This window comes from Ixodes scapularis, unplaced genomic scaffold (genome assembly GCF_016920785.2).
Source record: "Ixodes scapularis isolate PalLabHiFi unplaced genomic scaffold, ASM1692078v2 ptg001158l_1___fragment_3__unscaffolded, whole genome shotgun sequence".
NCBI classification, from domain to species: Eukaryota; Metazoa; Arthropoda; class Arachnida; order Ixodida; family Ixodidae; genus Ixodes; species Ixodes scapularis.
The window spans coordinates 87,049-105,305 of record NW_024610108.1 but is presented as its reverse complement, the minus strand read 5'-3'; the positions used below and the strand labels follow the sequence as shown (position 1 = coordinate 105,305).

At 46.9% G+C, this 18,257-nt stretch overlaps 1 long non-coding RNA gene across 1 annotated transcript; it reads left to right on the top strand.

The window, feature by feature from the left end:
- Nucleotides 1–550: 550 nt before the first annotated feature.
- On the top strand, nt 551–18,257 carry LOC121834446. Its single transcript, XR_006077220.1, has 3 exons — nt 551–1,087; nt 15,890–16,094; nt 18,190–18,257. It is a non-coding gene; the product is annotated as an uncharacterized LOC121834446 (long non-coding RNA).

Genomic DNA, 18,257 nt, shown 5'->3' with positions numbered 1-18,257 from the left:
AGGGTCGAGACGAGGAATAAAGAAGACGTAAGAAATCCTTCCTTGTTGTTACGTGTTTTTCCGGGGTGGACCGCACGGACGAGAGCACGGGCCTTCCAGGCTGTGGGCATGGAAACCTAGAACCGCCACCTCGCAAGAAACGTGAGGCGGATGGCTGACGTCTTCCTCATCAACCCGAATGTAACCTGTGCCTTTTATCTGTAGTCTAGTAGAATTGGGCAGGGGCCACTGGCCTCTCTGTGGTGTCTGCAGTCTAAATAGATATCTGTCACAGAATTCAACTATTTTTTTTTTAATCTTTTGTTAAACTTTTTGCAAGGGAGCGCATCCGGTCGTCGGAAGCTCCCTTGCCCCGCACGTTGAGCGGCAGGGTTCGGGCCCCGTCCACTTTTTGTTTTATGACCCCTGGCCCCCTCGTCGGTTGAGCGGGAGAGTTCGGGCCTCGTCCGCTTTCTGTCTTATGGCCCCTTGCCCCCCTCTCCCCCCCCCCCCCCCCCCCCCCCGTCCCGAAGACGTTTCTCGCAGGGCTGTTAGTTGGAGGCAATGGGCCGACTCGCTTCCCGGAATGTTCGGAATAGCTTCCAGATGTTCGAGCGGGGGTGCGCTTTATGGTTCGCTGGGGTAGGCTCACTGTGGGGCTTGCCGATGTGACGTGTGTTTTTTTTTTATATGTATTTTGTTGTTGCCGCTGCAGAGAAACAATTATTTTTTGGGCAAGGAAGAGTGGTGTCTGCCGCTGGAATTTGGGAAAGTGAGGACCTCGGCTTGATTCCGAGCCGAGTGGCTGAGTCAAGGCAGTGTGTGCGAAGACTTGGCCGGAGGGTGAACGCAACGCGAAGTCTGGGCGTCCCGCCCAGACTTCGCGTTGCGTTCACCCTCCGGCAGTAGCGACGGAAGGCTGAGCGCGGGAGGAGTTTGGGCTCCCTGGTCCAAGCGCTGCTTTAGGCGCCCAAGTGTGTGTGCGTTCATGGGTGAGTGAGTGCCTGTGCCGAGGAGCCACGCCGACAGCACCCAAGCGCACATCGACCTCCCGAGTTCGGTCGGCATCGCAAGAGGCCGCATCAACCCCATCACCCACCGGACTCAGGTTCGCACCACTCACCCCCATATTACTTTGTATAGTTTATCCCTCCTTTAGTTGTTTTTTTTTAATTTGAGGGCAAGTGCTTAGATTGCAGAAAAATTTCTTTCTGAACGAGCGCTGTGTTTTCATGTACAGATATTATCATACAAGATAAGTCGCGCCTCAGCGCTTACTCTGTGGGGCGGTCCGTTGTGTCTTGCTGTCGGAAGTTTTGTTTGTTTTGTTTTATGGATTGTCTATCGGATTTTCAGTAAACCATCTTGTGGTTGAAAAGAAAAGAGTCTGTGTTGTTCCTTCTCCCCTCACCGTGTGTCCGTCACCAGGGCGTGGCCCTATCGTCCGATCAGCTGTCCTATCAAAATTATAAATTTGTTTGCATAGGATATCATTTTGATTTTTTATTGTTAATTTTCATCGAACCTGTGACAATGTCCTTGTCATGAAGTGTCCTATTCATAAGGATTGAGTTTCACGCAAGAAGGTGGACGCAAATATGTGCAAGAGCGTGAGTTCCTTGATCAGGAAGCATTCGTAACACCAAAAATTCAGAATTAACAATTATCACAATCATATATGCACCGACTATTCCTTGCGGTAACAAAGAAGTTGCTTAGCTTGTGGCTTGGCGATCCCTTGCATGTGCGTCTCGGTTTCGCAGACCGAAGACAGTTGTCCAAATTGAACCTCTCTGGTTACAAAAGTGCCAAAAGATTTTGCTCGCAAACCAAGAAGCACAACGGAGGTTGACCGCAGGAAAGCGATGGAGTTCAGACTTTTATTACCTTACACTGGGCCGGCAGTGTTGAAGTCTGTCCTTCACCCTGGCCTTTACATGAACTTCCTCCCTTTGCACTGTGTTACATTTCTTGTGTCAAGTCCCAGCTTAAGTCATCAATATGTTTATCATGCGGAGCCTCTTCACCACCACTTCGTAAGGACTTTTGCAAAGCTGCATGGAGATGAAAAGGTGTCATACAATGTTCACTGTGTGTCGCATCTCGCAGCTGATGTACGAAATCAAGGACCATTAGATGCATTTAGCACATTTCCTTTTGAGAACAATCTGCAGCACTTGAAGGGACTTCCCCAGAGCCATGCTCAGCTCTACAACCGCTTAAAGGAGCAGGGGGGTCAAGTGGACGCAGCCAGGATGTCTCTAGACAGTGTCCAGCTAACAAATAAGCATGCAGATGGACCTATTCCACCAGCTTGTAGGCCGCCTGCATCACGCAGGTCTTTAACCTGCGTGATGCAGGTTAAAGACCCCCCCCCCCGGGCTGGCGGTCACAATTCTGCACTGGCTAATATTCTAGCACGTCCGGGACGCTCACCAACTTCGCAGAATCTAGATATCACACCCTAACTTTTCTAAACTCGATTTCATGAAAACCAGTGAGTCGTGAAAACGTTATTTGAAACTGAAACTGTGGAAAAACTTGAAAATCGGACTTCGAACTTTGAAAACTTGGACTAAAAAAAAAATTCAAAATCTTCAGTTTTTTTTGTTTTTTTTTTTTATTTAGCGTTAAAAGAGAATCGAAACCTTCGAACTTTTCAAACTTTATGCAAAAAGAAATTCGAAATCTTCGAATTGTTCGAACTTCGTGTCTATAAAAATTCGAAGCGTTCGAAGTTTTCGAATTTTTTTTACACAGAATTTTGAGATCTTCGAATTTATCGAACCTGAAGTAAAAAATATTCGAAATATTCGAATTCAAAATTTTGGAAACCGTGAAAGCTTCGAAATTTTCGAATTCGAAACTCCGCTGTGGTCAAAAGTTGCGAATTTTTTAAATCGAACCTCGGTCGGTATGAAAATATCGAATTTTTCGAAATCGAACCTCAGTTCGCTTCGCAAATATCGAAACCTTTCGAAATCGAACCTAGGGTGGTTCGCGACATCCCTACTGCAAACTAAATTGTCCTTAGGAATGTACAGGCAAATACCATGTAAGCCAATACTGGCAACTCCCGCAGATCGAGGGCGAAAAGCAATCGCAGCGCCCCTGGCGAGCTCGGAGTATTCGCTAGCAGACGAATTCTCCACAATGCATTGGTTTTGCCTATCTCCGTGCAAGGTGAGCAACGAAAAAAAAATGGTCACGGGTATTCGCTGCTTTGAATGATAAAAAGTAGGTTCCACCTCATGAGTCAAGGATATTTTCTTCGCGAGGGGAAGATGTTACAGCTTGTAGGGTGCAATTTTCGGGCTCTCCCGAACAAAACATTCCGACAGAAGACTCGGAACTTATGTCTGCCAGGCGAGACACGAATGTACCTTCGCCGTCTTTCTTTGAAAGGGGTAATGTAAAAAACGTCTTAGAACATTGCTACGTTTCAACTTTACTGTGCATATCGATCAGTTTTTTTGTTGTTTTTTTGTTGTTGCAATTTCAATTTCTCACGATTGTATTGCTTACAACCGTTTCGTCGAATAGGCGAGCTGGCTACACCCCGATCGTCTCTGGATGAAGAAGCAAAAGGCAATTTCGAACCACGTACCTTACTGCGATGTCAGTATGCTCTGGGAAAAGATGATTGTGCAATCTGACGCTATTACTGAAACTAATAAAAGCGGAGTTACAAAAAAGAACACCCGGTGGACGGTCGTGCACCTCCTTCCATTTTTCAAAGTCTACTTTCTTTTTATGTTTGAGGCGACGGTACGCCGTCGTTGTCTTTCTTCCTCCTGCGTTTATGTTTTATTTTGCTTTTTTTCTTTCTTGTGCGTACTTGACGTTCGAACCATCGCGTATTTTGCTTTGCCTTGTTTGGCTTAGTTTTTACTTTCTTTCCTTCGCTTCGTCGCTTACTGCCACCGGTTCGTCTGCTACGCTATGCCTGAACATTTGGAGGGCCGTCTGCAACTTTGTTGTTATTGTTGTTTTTCCCCTGTCGTCTATGATAACCTCCTATGTTCGCCTTCGATTGAGTTTCTGATCCGAAATCTTCATATGTACTTTTTGATACTTAATAAATATATTAAGGAGTGTAAGCTCGTTATCCATTTCTATTTGGATTTTATTTGAGTACGCGGTCCCGTCTGCTATGAGTCATAGTTGGTTGATCAACCGGCCGCCTTCGGGCATACACCAGTGCATACTTGGAGATGGCAGGCATGCCGTGTGCCTGCCATCTCCACTGCGAAAACAAGTTTTTCTGATGTGGTGGAAAATGCTTCTTCCTCTTCCCGAAGACAAAGCAAACGTGAGTAATTAAGTTACTTCAAATTAAACTGGAACAGCTATCCAAGTCTGGCTTCAAAATCGCCACTCACGCCTCAACAAACGAATATTTCACCAAACGAAAGTTCAGCTGAAAACGCACTTGAGGCCGCTGATCGACACACAAAACAAAGGCACGGTGTGCAAGGATTGCCTAGACATGTACGCCAACAAGTATACTGGAATGTACTTTTGAACTGCTGCGCCAAGCGAGCAAACAAACAACCTCTCAAAGTCACTGGGAAAAGAAAAGCGAAAGCAAAAAAGGTCACACACTGCTAGCACGTACCAGATTGCAGCTCTTTTGTTCTTAGTCCCTACCAACGCCGCGAAAGCAAATAAACAAACGTGTAATGTGCACCTGAAAAAAAAAAAAAAAAAAAAAATGAAGCTCTTTTTTTTTTTGTAGTTTTGTCGTGTTGCTTCCGCTTTGTTTGTTCTGGACTCAACACCGAGGGCAAGCACCACCTGTTAATTTTCAACCGACGACCCGTGCGATCGTCGTCGTTGAAGAAAATCTTTGCTGGGTAATTTGTATTTTTGTATCGTCTCCTAACTTCTTCGTTGCAATCGCCGGCCGCTGTGCGCGACTGTTCTCCATTTTTTATTTTCGTCTGGGATGGGACCTTATCTTTTCTGCAGAGTTCGGAAAGTGTTTGCACGGTCATTTTTCTCGTTACTTTTTGTTTTTTAATGCTGCAGAGGATGGTGTACTTCCTCTGGTAATTTTAACATATTGTTTGCGCACGTTTTAATAATCACCTATTCAGGTAAGAAATTGTGACAACACAGTTTGTAACGGATAAACAGTAACTTCTTAAGACATAGTTTGAGTGGCTCAACGCCTTTTTTCCGCTTCCCAGGTGCACTTCAAACGCGTGTGATCCCCCCGAGTGGCGTACGAGACCTCTAAATAAACTGCTCTATCTTCGTTTATGCGCGCGTTGTTATTTATTTGTCGTTGTAGTTGCAATCAGCGGATTCTGCTTTGCAAATGGGTTGACTGTAATGAGTTATTTCAGCTGTTAGGGTGAAGAAACGGGGCACGCAAAGCTCGAGGACGTCGCGGAGCCTATACTTCTCTATTGCGTTGTCCGCTTCCGTAGACTCCGAGTCCGCTAGAGGCGCCACTGTCACGTTCGCCGCATTTCCCATAGGTTTTCAGAGGAGTTACCAGAATTGGCGAAGCTATATCGTATTTGGTACAGGTTTTTCAAGTCGGATATCGACAGCATATATGACAATTCCAGGGGAAGCACATTGCTGTTCGAGGCAAGGTCAAGAGTGTTGCATTGCAGGACATACAGAGCTAGATACCAAGAAGTAGACATGTCATGCACAGCGTGTGGGGAGAAGGATGAAACAGCTGAGAACTTTATTTTAAAGGGCTTCGCCCTGCAGTTGCTTAAGGTGCGGCTGATTTTAAGGCACTGGGTTTTAAGGGTAGCGAGGAAAAGGTATACTTTGGGAGTGTAGAAAAAATGAAACAGAGGTTGTCTGATTAGTGGTACAAGTCGAGGGATGGCTGAACTTTCCTCCTTTCCTCTTCGTGGTGACCTCTATGGTGGAAGGCACGTGCCATCGGTTGAGAAGAGGCGCTGCAATCACACGGAACCTAAGTTTTGGAATGGTTATCCTAAAAAGGCTTCTCCTTGAATTTCGAGGTGCATAGTAATAATTAACATATAAAATTAAGAACAATGGCTAGATGGTGCGAGCCACCATCTTATTTTAAGGGGTTCAGCCATATCCATCCATCCATCCCTCCTGTGATGAAGAAGTCCATCTGTCCCTCTCAGCTGCAGATGGATTTCAGGTGCGTTGTAAAAGATGCCTTCCTTTATAAGTGCCGAAGAGGGCGTTTTCGTAGTACTGTCGCACATTCGCCTGCACCAGACTGCTGCACTTAACGCAATTAAGTGGGATTGTGCTGACGCACGACGAAGTCAAGTTCACCAATCTCATCAACGGCAGTTCGTATGCACTGCCCGAACCTTTAGCCGTGCACCTCCCGGCTTTCGGGAAAATCTTTCTCGCAAGCGGTGCAGCGCCGAAGCTTAGGCTTGTGCCTCGAACATACGTGGATGCCAACGGAATAGTTGGGTTCTTCGGTCGCATAGGACCAACTTGAATTCATAAGTGAATTTTTTCAGAATAAGGCATCTTTTGGCAAATATTTAAGACAATTTAAATTTATATTTTAGATCCGAGATTGTACATGCAGAGCATGTTATGCTTGTACACTCCTAACACAAACTTTAACACCCTCCTGTTGCAACTCATGTTTTTGCATTGCGCCCGGAATTTGTTTGAAAAACAAGAAATCAAAATTGTGATTTTGAGCGGGAATTTAAAAAAAAATAATTATCCTCGAGTTTTTCCTTACCTTTTTTGCAATTCATCCTTGACAGCCCGTATAGTTCTATATTTACAGACATGTTGCATTATTTTGTAATAAATTAAAAAATAAGCATGTAAATAGTTCTATGTTTCAGTTAATTACCATAGGGGCTTCAGCAGTGGTACGCGAGCACCGAATGCCCTGGTGGACGTTTGTGGTATCACTTCACTAACGCCCAAGCATCAGATATTGTTGATTCAAATAGATATTCCCAATCTGTTGTTCATGGGGAACCAATCTGGCTATTTAGGCTACTCCATCTTTATGATTAGTAGAAAAAATTGAGCGTGCCAGATGGGCGTTTTTTATGCATGTCATGCAGCACAGATATTGAATTAGAGAGCTATCACGAAACGAATTTGCATAACTACGAAGAGCCCCATGTCTACTAACTGTGCAAATTTTGGCCCTTTAAACCCAACACTGTCGAGACCAGTAATAATGAAGTTGGTTATAAGGAAACAGCGGCTAGAGCGAAGTTATTACGATTTCCCATTCCCTTTTTCAATATATTTAACTCTGTTTTTAGCGAAGGAAATTGATCGGCTCCCGCGGATATAATGAATAAAAAATGGTACGGTAATGAAAAAACATTATACTGAAGAGAAATTTTACAATAAATAAAAAAAGTTTCTAAGTCTCAGACGGCCGCACCTTGCTGCTGCGGCAGAGCCACCACCCAGAACGGGCCACAGACGACGCTGCAAAGGCCACCGGCAGCAGCCTCTACATCGTCGTCCGCTCCCCCTTCCTTATCAGTGAAGCGGCTTTTCCGCACCGCCCGCATTGAAGCCGTCGTGGCAGGCCGATAGGGGCATTCGGAGTGCTATAGCAACAATGCACCGGCAGAGATGATGGAGAGAGCCTATATTGGAGAGAGACCAACTCCAACCATTGGGAGCACTTGGCTGCATTAAGTATGGCTGCATTCGGTCATCACATGGCCGGTGTGGAGAGAAAACTGGGCATAGAGGTGGACGCATTTGCAGAAGGGGAACACTTCTGGGTTTTGACTCCTTGCAGGCTGTAACTTCAAAGGTTCAAAGGTTCAAAGGTGTTTATTGGCTAAAACAACCATACGACCGAGAGCCTGAGGCAATCAAAAGGCAGAAGCCCGTGCATACATATGCTGATTTCCTCCTCGGCCATACGTTAACAGATGAAATGGAGATGTTGGAATGTAATTTACAAAAGGGTGAGAATACTTAGTCTAATGAAGAGAGTAGGTGTCATGGTGATTCCGCACCAGATCTTTAAATTCGTCTACGCTTGGGGCCTGGCGAGCAGCATCTGGTAAGTGATTCCACAGGGTAGGCGCTTGGACAAAGAGGGAGGTAGAGGCACTAATGGTGCGGGCAAAGCGCTGTTCAAGTTTCGAGGGGTCTCGCCTAGACCTCCTCAAGTAACCATCGGGGATGGGACAGACACCATGTAGGTACCTGTAGAGGAGGACCCGTCTGAAGAACAGTCGACGTTTATCAAGTCTGGACTACCGGAGGGATTGCAGCCGCCTTTCATAGGGTAGCTTGCTTGCCCTCTTGTCCTGCAAGTAGAGTGCTGTCTTTGTGGCCTTTCTTTGCGTCGTCTCTAGTCTCCTCTGTAGGTCAACCTGGCGGGGGCTCCAGACAGAGGAGCAATACTCCAAAACCGGCAGTACAAGAGCCGTGTACAGTGTACAAAAGGCATGGCTTGGCATCTCTCTTGTTGTCCTGGTTATGAAGCCTCTCAGTTTGCTCGCCCTTTTACAGACGTAGTCAACGTGCCTTCTAAAGGACAGGGTCTTGTCAAACCAAACACCAAGAATCTTAGTGTCTGTGACCTCTTATATGCGCTTCCCTTGTGCATTGTAGACGACGTCGACGGGTTTCTTTTTTCTTGATATTTTAAGGTACACAGTTTTGTCTGGGTTGAGGAGCAGTCCGTTGACTTCTGACCACCTGCAGATCTTGTGCAGATCGGACTGCAGGATTTGGCGGTCGTGAGAGGAGTGGATTATGCGGTACAGTATGTGATCATCTGCATACCGAAGAATGTTAGATTGTATGTCGACCGCAAGGTCGTTGATGTAGAGGGTGAAGAGGAGTGGCCCTAAAACAGAGTCCTGAGGTACACCCACTCTGACATTGTGCCATTGGCTAAAGGCACCGTGGAAGTTAACTCGCTGACGGCGATTACCCAGGAAGTTCGATACCCATTTAAGGGTTGCTCCGGATATCCCAAAGCCTGGGAGCTTGGTAAGGAGGTGGTCATGGTTCACACTGTCGAAGGCCTTCGAGAAGTCTATGGACAGAACATCTGCTTCCTTCGAGCTGTCCAGGGCACTGCTCAGGTCGTGGTGCAGGAGAGAGAGCAGAGTTTCGCAACTCCGCCCCTTCCTAAAGCCATGTTGAGAGCTGCATAAAAGGTTGTTGACTTCTAGGTGCGTGGATATTTTACTACAAATTAAGGTTTCAAATATTTTGCAGAGGATGCAGGTGAGGCTTATTGGCCGGTAACTTTCGAGATAGTTCAGTGGTTTCCCCGTTCCTTTGTGGACAGGGGTCACATGCGCTAGCTTCCAGACATCAGGGATGAGTGCCCTGGAAAAGGAGTAGTTGTACAGGTCTGCCAATGGGGGCGAGAGTGCCGCAGCACAGGCCTTCAGCAAAAAGGGGGGAATGCCATCTGGGCCAGGGGAGGCGCCAGGTTTCAGCTGGGAGATGGCAGCCGCAACGTCCTCGGTGGTAACGGGTGACGGGACGAACATAGGAATTGACTCTGTGCGGTTGTGCTTCTCAGCAGGGGGACTTTCAACTTGGGGAGGAGGGCAGGAGTTGTTAAACGCCGGCACAGCATCGCTGAAGTGTTGGCCAAAGGAGTTGGCGATGACCTGAGCATTGTCAGTGCATGTACCTCCTATTTGAAACTGGGTAGCAACACTGTTACGTCGTAATGATCCGTAGAACTGCCAGAAACGTCTGGGGCATGTTCTTGCCTGGCTTGCCATGTCGCAGAGGTAATTCCGATAGGATACTCTTATCTCCCTTTTCAGCTGTCTCAAGAGATCCTTGTATGCCGCCCAATGAGTGGCATCCTGTGTTTTTGAGGCCCTTTTGAAGAAGCGCCTAGTCTTGCTTGATAGCTGCTTGATGAGTCCAGTTATCCATGGTTTGCCTTTCTTGTGTTTGGAAGAGATCATAGTATGCGTAGAGTCTCTCCATGCAGCCCAGAACATATCATAGAATAGGTCCCGTGGGTTGTAGTCTGTCAGAAAGTCCGTGCAGAGAAACCAAGGAGCCAGGGCAACAGAGCGTTCCAGTGAGTCACGTCCGTCCTTGTTAAACAAGATTGCCTGCTTTGAGATTATTTGTTTTCTTGTGCAGCTGAAGTTCCAGGAGGAGGAGATTCCAATGTGTTCAGAGTTAGATAGCGGGGGAGTGTCAGACACAGATAGTAATTGGGCAGGGTTCCGGCAGAGAAATAGGTCTAGGGTGTGACCCAAAACATTGCCACGGACGTGCGTTGGAAAGCGGACAATCTGTGTGAGGTTTGCATACTGCATCCAGTCCAGGAACTTGGCCTCTGTCTCATTTGTTGGCATCGGATCAACAGAATTCCAGTTGATGTGGAGGTTGAAGTCCCCAGTTAACAGAATGTTCATGTGTCCTTCTTTACGGGAGCTGATCCGATCGAAAACTGCGCACAGCTCAGCGAAGACATCATGACCTGTATTGGGGGCCCTCTACAGTGAACCGAGAAGCAGTTTTCCGCCTCGGCAGTTAAGTTCGGTCCAAACCAGCTCGGAGTTGGGAGCCTCTAAGTCCGCACGGCGCACAGGGGAGAATTTACGTTTTACGGCGACGAGGACGCCGCCTCCACGTCCACTTCGGTCTCTTCTGAACACGGCGAACTCGGGGCCAAATATTTCATGGTCCGGAACAGAGTCACTAAGCCACGTTTCGCACACGCACAATGCATCGGGTGAATTACAGGCCAGGTCGGATTTGAGTTCAGGTACCTTGTTCAGGAGACTTCTTGCGTTGTAGCACTGCACGCGGAAGGGCCCAGGGTTGCAGTGGATATCGCCGGAGAGTATCAATAGTCCAAGTAGCATAATTTTCGTGGTACTGACGGAGTGGCTGGTTTTAGGCCTAGTGGGCCGAGGAAGCAGGCGTTTACCGTCCCGGACTGTTGATTCGGGCGAGACCCGCTGTTCCGCAGCAATCACTTCGGAGACATTCATTCTTTCGCTTTGACAGAGAACGACGAAAAAGCACAACATGGTGAAAAGAGCAGGAGTCCAGCTCAGCTGCCCTGATCTGCGACCGGCTGACGCCATGACACTTCTTCTTCTTTCTTGTTCTTGTTCTTGTTCTGCAAACGCAGCCCACAAACCAGATGATTGAGCAGTTGCCCCTCTCTCAAATCTAGGCTTTCTACACCAACGAAGGACGAGCTTGAGCGCAAACTTGGTGCCATGCGTGCTTCTTTGTTTGCTTCATGTTCAGTGTTGGTATCGCTGGTCGGCGTGGGCGCTCTTGCGCGGAAGTCTAACTTCGCTGAAGCACCGATTCGGCGAGTCATCGCCACTGAACGATGAAGAGTCCCGGCACCGCCGGCACCTCAATGGGGAAGTCGAAGGCAATCTCCTTGAAACAAAAGGTGCCAATCTGATCGAAGTGCCGATAAACGTAAAGAATGCCGTGCACCGCCGGTATCCTAGAGCGGTGGCCGTCGCAGCTGTCAACACGGTCCGTACGTAGCTCGCAAGATCTTTTCTCGATCGGAGGCTCTCGCAGTTGGCGAGAAGCAGCTCCGATCTTGAAGAGCGCGCGTGCAAGGAAGCCTCGACCGCTTTCTGCAGGCACGATAACCCGTAACAACCCTTTCTTTCTTTTTTTTTTATTTTTTTTTTGTGGGGGGGGGGGGGGGTTTAGGAGTACAGATATAACGAAGAAGCGGATATAGCAAAGTGATTTCCAGTCCCGTTGATTTCGTCAAACTGATCTCGACAGTATCAAAAAGAAGTATGCCCGAGGAAGATCTTCCCCTAAATGCACGACTCAGGATAGACATGCCCAGTTAAGTATTGCAAAGATTAAATTCCAAAGGCGTTCCTTTGAAAGGCAGCTATAATTTTTTCCTTTCTTCACTTCAAGCACCTGGCACATGGCTCATCTCGGCGAGCCGTCGCCAAGAGCTACTGTCACAGCCTCTCATTTGCCAGCCAGGGTGTGCAGGAGACAAGTCAAGGACTGCGAGAAGTCCTAACACCATCGTACATGCATGCCCGAACTGAAGAGGTGTGAAGAGAAATTACAGATGCTTTTAATGACCCCCGAAAATTTCCGAAACTCTGCACGTGCGACTGACGGTAAACACAATGCACTGGAAGCTTGTGGATCGGCAACCATCAACTACAAATAAACGCACAGCATCATCCTTTTGGCAGTGGGTAATGCTCATTACAAATTTTTTATGGTTGACATTGGCGAATTTGGCTCAAGCAATGACAGTGTCCAACAGTACCTCATTGGCCAGAAAATTTCAGGTACTCTCCAGCTTCCTTGTCATCCACGAAAAATACCTTTCGTGTTTCTAGTTCGAGACGAGACATTTCCCCTTATGGAGAAGTTCACGAGAACTTATCCGAGCCGAACCCCGACACTCCTGGAACATTGTTTCAGCTAAAGGCTGTCGAGGGCTTGACGCATTTCTGAAAATGCATTTGGCATTTTAGTTGCACGGTGGAGGCTTTTCCAACAAACAATTCAGGCAAACCTCAAGGCAGTGGATAACCTTCCGTGCTCTAGAGTATTGCTTCACAACTCTATGAGAACATGCAACAACGCCAGGTGCGCCCCGTGAACGAATCCGACGACAACTTTCCAGACGGGCAGTCGGAGACAAGTGCTCGTAACTCGGGCCTTCGAAACCTAAGGCCATTGAACGGCAAACGTGAGTCTCCAAAAGCTAATGATGTTTGTCTAGCTTTTAAACCCATTTCTGGTTGGCGGCTGGGGAAGCGCAGTGGCAGCTTAAGATGGTGACCTGTGGATCTCGCCGCAACACGCTTTGAGAAGTTTAATGCACACATTATTCTTTCTTTCAAGCTCTCTTTACCACTAACATAAATGTGAGTCCCTTCACTCCATGTTGTAACCAGCCCAGAAAATTTGATAAAAATGTTTCCGCACTGGGGCACGACGGGGACCTTTCTTCATCCCTTCAGACATGGCTAGAGCCCTGCATAACCACGGATTATCCGCGGATATCCGCAGTAAACGGGCGGATGCGGATAAAAATTAGACAAATTTTAGCGAATTGCGGATCGGATGTCTGGGGCTGCGGATGCGGATATCCACAGATCCGGATCTAAATTTTTACCTGGTGGCATTCAGTTCGTCGGCTGACGTTTCATCAACAGACCATTTCGTCGACATGCGACGTTTGACTGGAAGTCTTCCCGTGTTTGTTTCATCGTAAAACATGAGACGTTTCATCGCACACAGCCGTGCTATTTTCGTAACAAACTTTTTGCGTCTTGCCAAGAGGGAGGGGGGCACGGTTTAGTTAAGCACGCCTTAATGAATCACGCGCTAGCTTTTAGCGGCTTAGTGAAGAAGTGCGTTGTAGACAAAACATCACGGGGACATGGGCCCACAAAACGTACAGCGTGTCCATAAAATGTATGTCCATGAAAAGTTGTCCACAAAACGTGTTTCCACAAAACGCGTTTCGAAGAAACGATAGGAATCCTAAGAAAGATGTGATTCTGACTGAAGATCCCTTCAGTTAGTGTTCCATCTCGTCAAAAATGCTATTTATAAAAAAAGTAAAGAATACATGGTGGCAATCGTCTCCAGAAAGCTAGTACACTGGCAGGGAAAGAGCGGAAAACTTTCTTTGGGAAAAGAAAACCTCAAACGTAAAAGTCAAAAGAAAGTAGAAGAGACCTCCCCCTCTCCACAAAGAGTAGTGTGGTCATGATTCCAAAAACAAAACAAGTGCCCCGACGGCGAGCGCGACCCTGTGGTGCCACGGTTTGTAAACTTTCGGAATCAACAGCGCACGCACATAGGAAGCCCATGAACTGCCTGTGTGTTTCTTTTTTGTATGCTTAGAGTCCTAGCCAAAAAGTCTGGTGGTTAATATTCGTCCAACTGCGCCGTAGCCGGACGACTATGAACCTCTCTTTTTAATTGTTTGACGGAACGACAGGACGAGCGCTGACTAACGACCGATTCCAAAACACGTGCGGGAAGGTATTTATCGGACAGACGGGGCAGTGCCTCAACATTTGCCTGCGGGTGCACCGGAGTTCTTTAACAGAAACAGGAAGCTCCCACTTGGCGTTACACTGCAGGGACTGCGCCTGTACACCGTTACTTGACAAGGCCATTGTTTTGTATAAACACAGGGACCAAAAAGCTTGATTGTCGAAGCTCATAGAATAGAGGAGGAGGGGCCAGCCTGCGTGAGTCAGGCTTCCTTGAATTTGCTCGACAGTGAGGTCGAATGTTTAGATCGGGGATGACGCACATAGAATTGTGTAACAGATAGCACCCAATCTTGTGAGGCGCATGCGCATTTCCATCGTGATTGGAGAGTCGTGTTGTTGTACGTTTCCTTCGTGATTTCCTGATAATAAACCTTTCAGTTGTTAGTCAGCGCTCGTCCTGTCCAGTTCCTTCCTCTATCCCTGTAAAATTCGCGCTGTTCCATTATGAATACATACCAATTCGCCCAACTATCCTGTTTGACAATCACATAACTCAGATAATTTCTTTTTTTCGACGCACAGTGTCTCGGGAAGGCTGATCGCTTTTAATATAATTACAATGAAACTGATAATGATAAAATGACATCCCCTTTCAATGGTCACACAAAACTTTCTTTGTACAAAGATAAGCAAACAGCTTAAAAAGTGCTATTTGTATTTTGTTTTCATTCACGCTTGGTGTTTTGTTATACAATGAATACTTGGATTGTGAGTCGGATGTGGTTCCACATTTTGTGGATGTGGTTCGGATACGGGTACAAAGTATGCGGATGCGGGTCGGATACAATAATGTAAAAAGTTTGAGGATGCGGTTCGGATGCGGATCCAAAGTCTGCAGATGCAGATCGGATGCGCATAATCAAACTGTTATCCGAACAGGGCTCTAGACATGGCATACACATTTGTGTATTCGACTTTGCAAATTTATTTACTCTTTAGATGTGGGCCTGTACCGCTGGAGACAGGTTGTACACGATCGTGTACACCTTATGGAGCGGGTTGGTGGCGCCATCTGCCGTGGCTGCCTTTAACTACAATTAATAACACCGTTGCAAGATGGATGCCTCCTTGTTCTACAGCGACGCGGGTGGCGAGTGGCTCCGAAAAACAAATCTTTGCTTAATTGGATGTTTTCTGACGAGACTTGCTGCATGCCTAAGCATTCCAAAGATGCTAATGAATGTAACACAGTAGCTTGAAATGTTAGGATGCAGTAATTGCTTCTCTAACGGATTAGTGAGTTTCGCAAACACATGTGTCAAAAATTGGACGTTTAGTGATTTATACAGTGCAAGGTCGGTCTGCCAGGATCAGGCGACACTGGTTTACACTGTAGATGAGCAATTTCGCCAGTGCAGTACGACTGCTAACCTGGGGTCTTTAACGTGCGCCACGCAGTAGTGATACACGACCGCACGCCGGTACGATGCTCATCCAGATCGAAACGGGCAGGGGTGGGGCTCGAACCCAGGATCCCTGGGTTCTGCAGCGCGATCTTTCGCTCCACGCGCGTCGAGCTGGGTATGCGCTTTAGCCCACTCGGCCAGCGATCCCCCCACGTACAGCGTGCCGCTATGGCCACATTGTGCAAAAATGTGCTTCGAAGAAAACATTAGTGCTATAGTGCCGTTAGCATTCTTGCAAGGAGCTTTTCATTGGAAATTCATATATTCTAGTGACAATGTGTTGCTTCTTCCCAATTCAGACATCCGAAATCATGCGAGAAATCGCACGAGGGTCGGCAGTGCCACAGCACAGAGGTTGCTAATGCAAATTTCCGATGGAAATGCATCCGATGTCGGCCTCTCTGTTAAGGAGGACAGAGAGCCTCATCGATCTGCGAGTACAGGCGCTTTAAATATTTGGATGACATTGTTAACTGCTTAGCTAAGTTAAAGAGAATGCCTTTTGTCACTTAGGTCAACCCCCTGGAACACGAGGCAGGCCTTCAGGGCTGCAACAGCCGGCTCCTGCTCCAGAGGAAAATGATGAAGCGGAGGAAGCGCGTAATCAAAAGGTGCAGCCTGTTTGGACAAGCAGCGATTTCGAGCCCCCTGACACAACATTGGATGACAACCACATGACTTTAGAGGAGGTGGCTGAGCCATGGGAATACTTTCGAAGGTATTTTCTGAACTCACCATTCGTGTAGTTTGCGGGGTGCATGAATATTTACGGACTGCACACCTCGGGAAAGAAATCTCGGAAACACTCCGGAGGATGTTAAAGCATTCTTCGGGATGATGATGATCATGGGGACGCCCAAGTTTCCCCGCATACGTATGTACTGGCAGCCGGCAACGCAGATCCCCAGCGTATCGGAGGCGATGGGGGTCAACAGATTTTTCAAGCTCCGGTCAGCTTTGCACGGCACGGAGACATCTTCGCCCCGGGCTCTAACTGATAAGTTTTGGAAGGTGCACCCCGTGCTGGATGCTGTCAGACAGAGGTATCTGGAACTTACTACATTCGAGAACAACAGCATTGATGAGCAGATGATCCCTTTCATAAGTAGAGTTGCGGCCAAGCGATTTCTGCAAAAACAAACCTAACCCTGGAGGTGTCAGTGTTAGTCCGCTGCAGCTCACATACTATGGCAAAGTGACTTCAAGCTGTATCAGGGAAAAGAAATGGGGAAATCGCTCGAGCACAAGCACCTCAAAATTGGTGGCTCCATTGTGATGAGGCTCACGAAACACTTGCCAAAGTTCAGGAACTTTAAGTGTTTCTTTGACAACTACTATACATTACTTCCACTATTCCGAGAACTCAATGCCGTCAGTATCTGGGCCGTCAGTGCTATCCGCGCATACAGGCTGCAGGGATGTGCACTGAAAAGTGAAAACGAAATAAGGCGAGAAGGACGATAGAGCCTCGATGCAAAAGGCGAGAGAAAGGGCGATGTAACCATCGTCAGATGGCAAGGCAAAAATTGTGAACGTTGCTACAGCATTTGTGGTCCACAACACACACCTCGTTGAGAGCCACTGCTATAGAGTAAGATTATACAACACGACTGACACGACTGCCTATCTCGAGAGCTTTGACTACATTTGTCTTCGGCTATGAGCGTGGCGGCAATATGGCAGGAAATGTGGGTAATCCTCTGCCACTGCTGTCAACACCAATATTCTCTCTCCTACAAACTCCCGTTCCGTCGTCCCAGGGTAGGAGACATTGTGCGGCAGCCTCAGCAGCTTCCCCACTAAGGGAAGTTGCACAGAATGTGCGCTATGCTGCAAACGTTTGAACCAACAAATGGGCATGCGAAGTGGTTTGTGTTAAGCAAGCTTTTTCTGCATAGAATCTACAGGAAACCAACCAAACATTCCAACTTTGTTCCACGTATCCATGAATTCAGTTTAAGTGTGTTCAGTTTCATGGGAGTTTGTTGTAATTGATTTTCACTAGCCAGAAGTATTGTACTTTCCTAACGTTCAACCATGGGATATATTTGCAGCAACCATAACTGCGAAAATAAACAAGAATGACAAAGCACTGCAGGCCATCATCGGAAGATGATTACCGGGATGGGAGGTCGGGCGACCGTCAAGGAAAGAGGGAGGGAGGGCTCTCCCCTCCCCTCTTTCCTTCTCGACATTCCAAACAGAAAGGTGGCACCATCTCTCGTCCGGAGCACCAAACACGACCGAAAGTTATCTGCTAACCTTTTCGTCATTGCCCTCGGTGAAGATGTTCTAAATTTTTACAGGAACGAGTCAACTACACCGAGAGATTTCACAAGAATGCGTCTCCCTATAAAATACATGTTCGATGAAAATGTGGGTATATGCAGGTGTCGATTTTTGCAGCGCATTTTGCATCAACGCCATGGCTCAATGCCACCCAATGACTCGAATTGTTTCGCTATTACTCTGCTTCACTTTATACAAGCAACTTCAAACTTTTCAGGTTATTTTTGTTGTGCATCTACCTCCCGCTTACCAGGTTTCCTTTAAAACACTAAAGCGAGCGTCAGTTATCAAAATATAAATTTATGACTTTTTTTTACTTTGGTTTCTCGGCTAGTCCCCATAACACAGGCTTCCTTCAGAAACAAAAGAATAATTGCGCAGTACAATAACATAAAAAAATTAAATGCAAATGAAAGTTTCACGAAAGTATTCATTGGTTCTGAATTCGTAGTTTGCATGCTAGATGTGCATGGTACAAAGCATAATGGATCCGTTTTTGTCCCTTGTACTTTTTGTATACACAGGTCTGACTAAATATCACAGTATGGGAACAGACCAATCACGAATCAAGGCGTTGTATGCCAGTCATGAG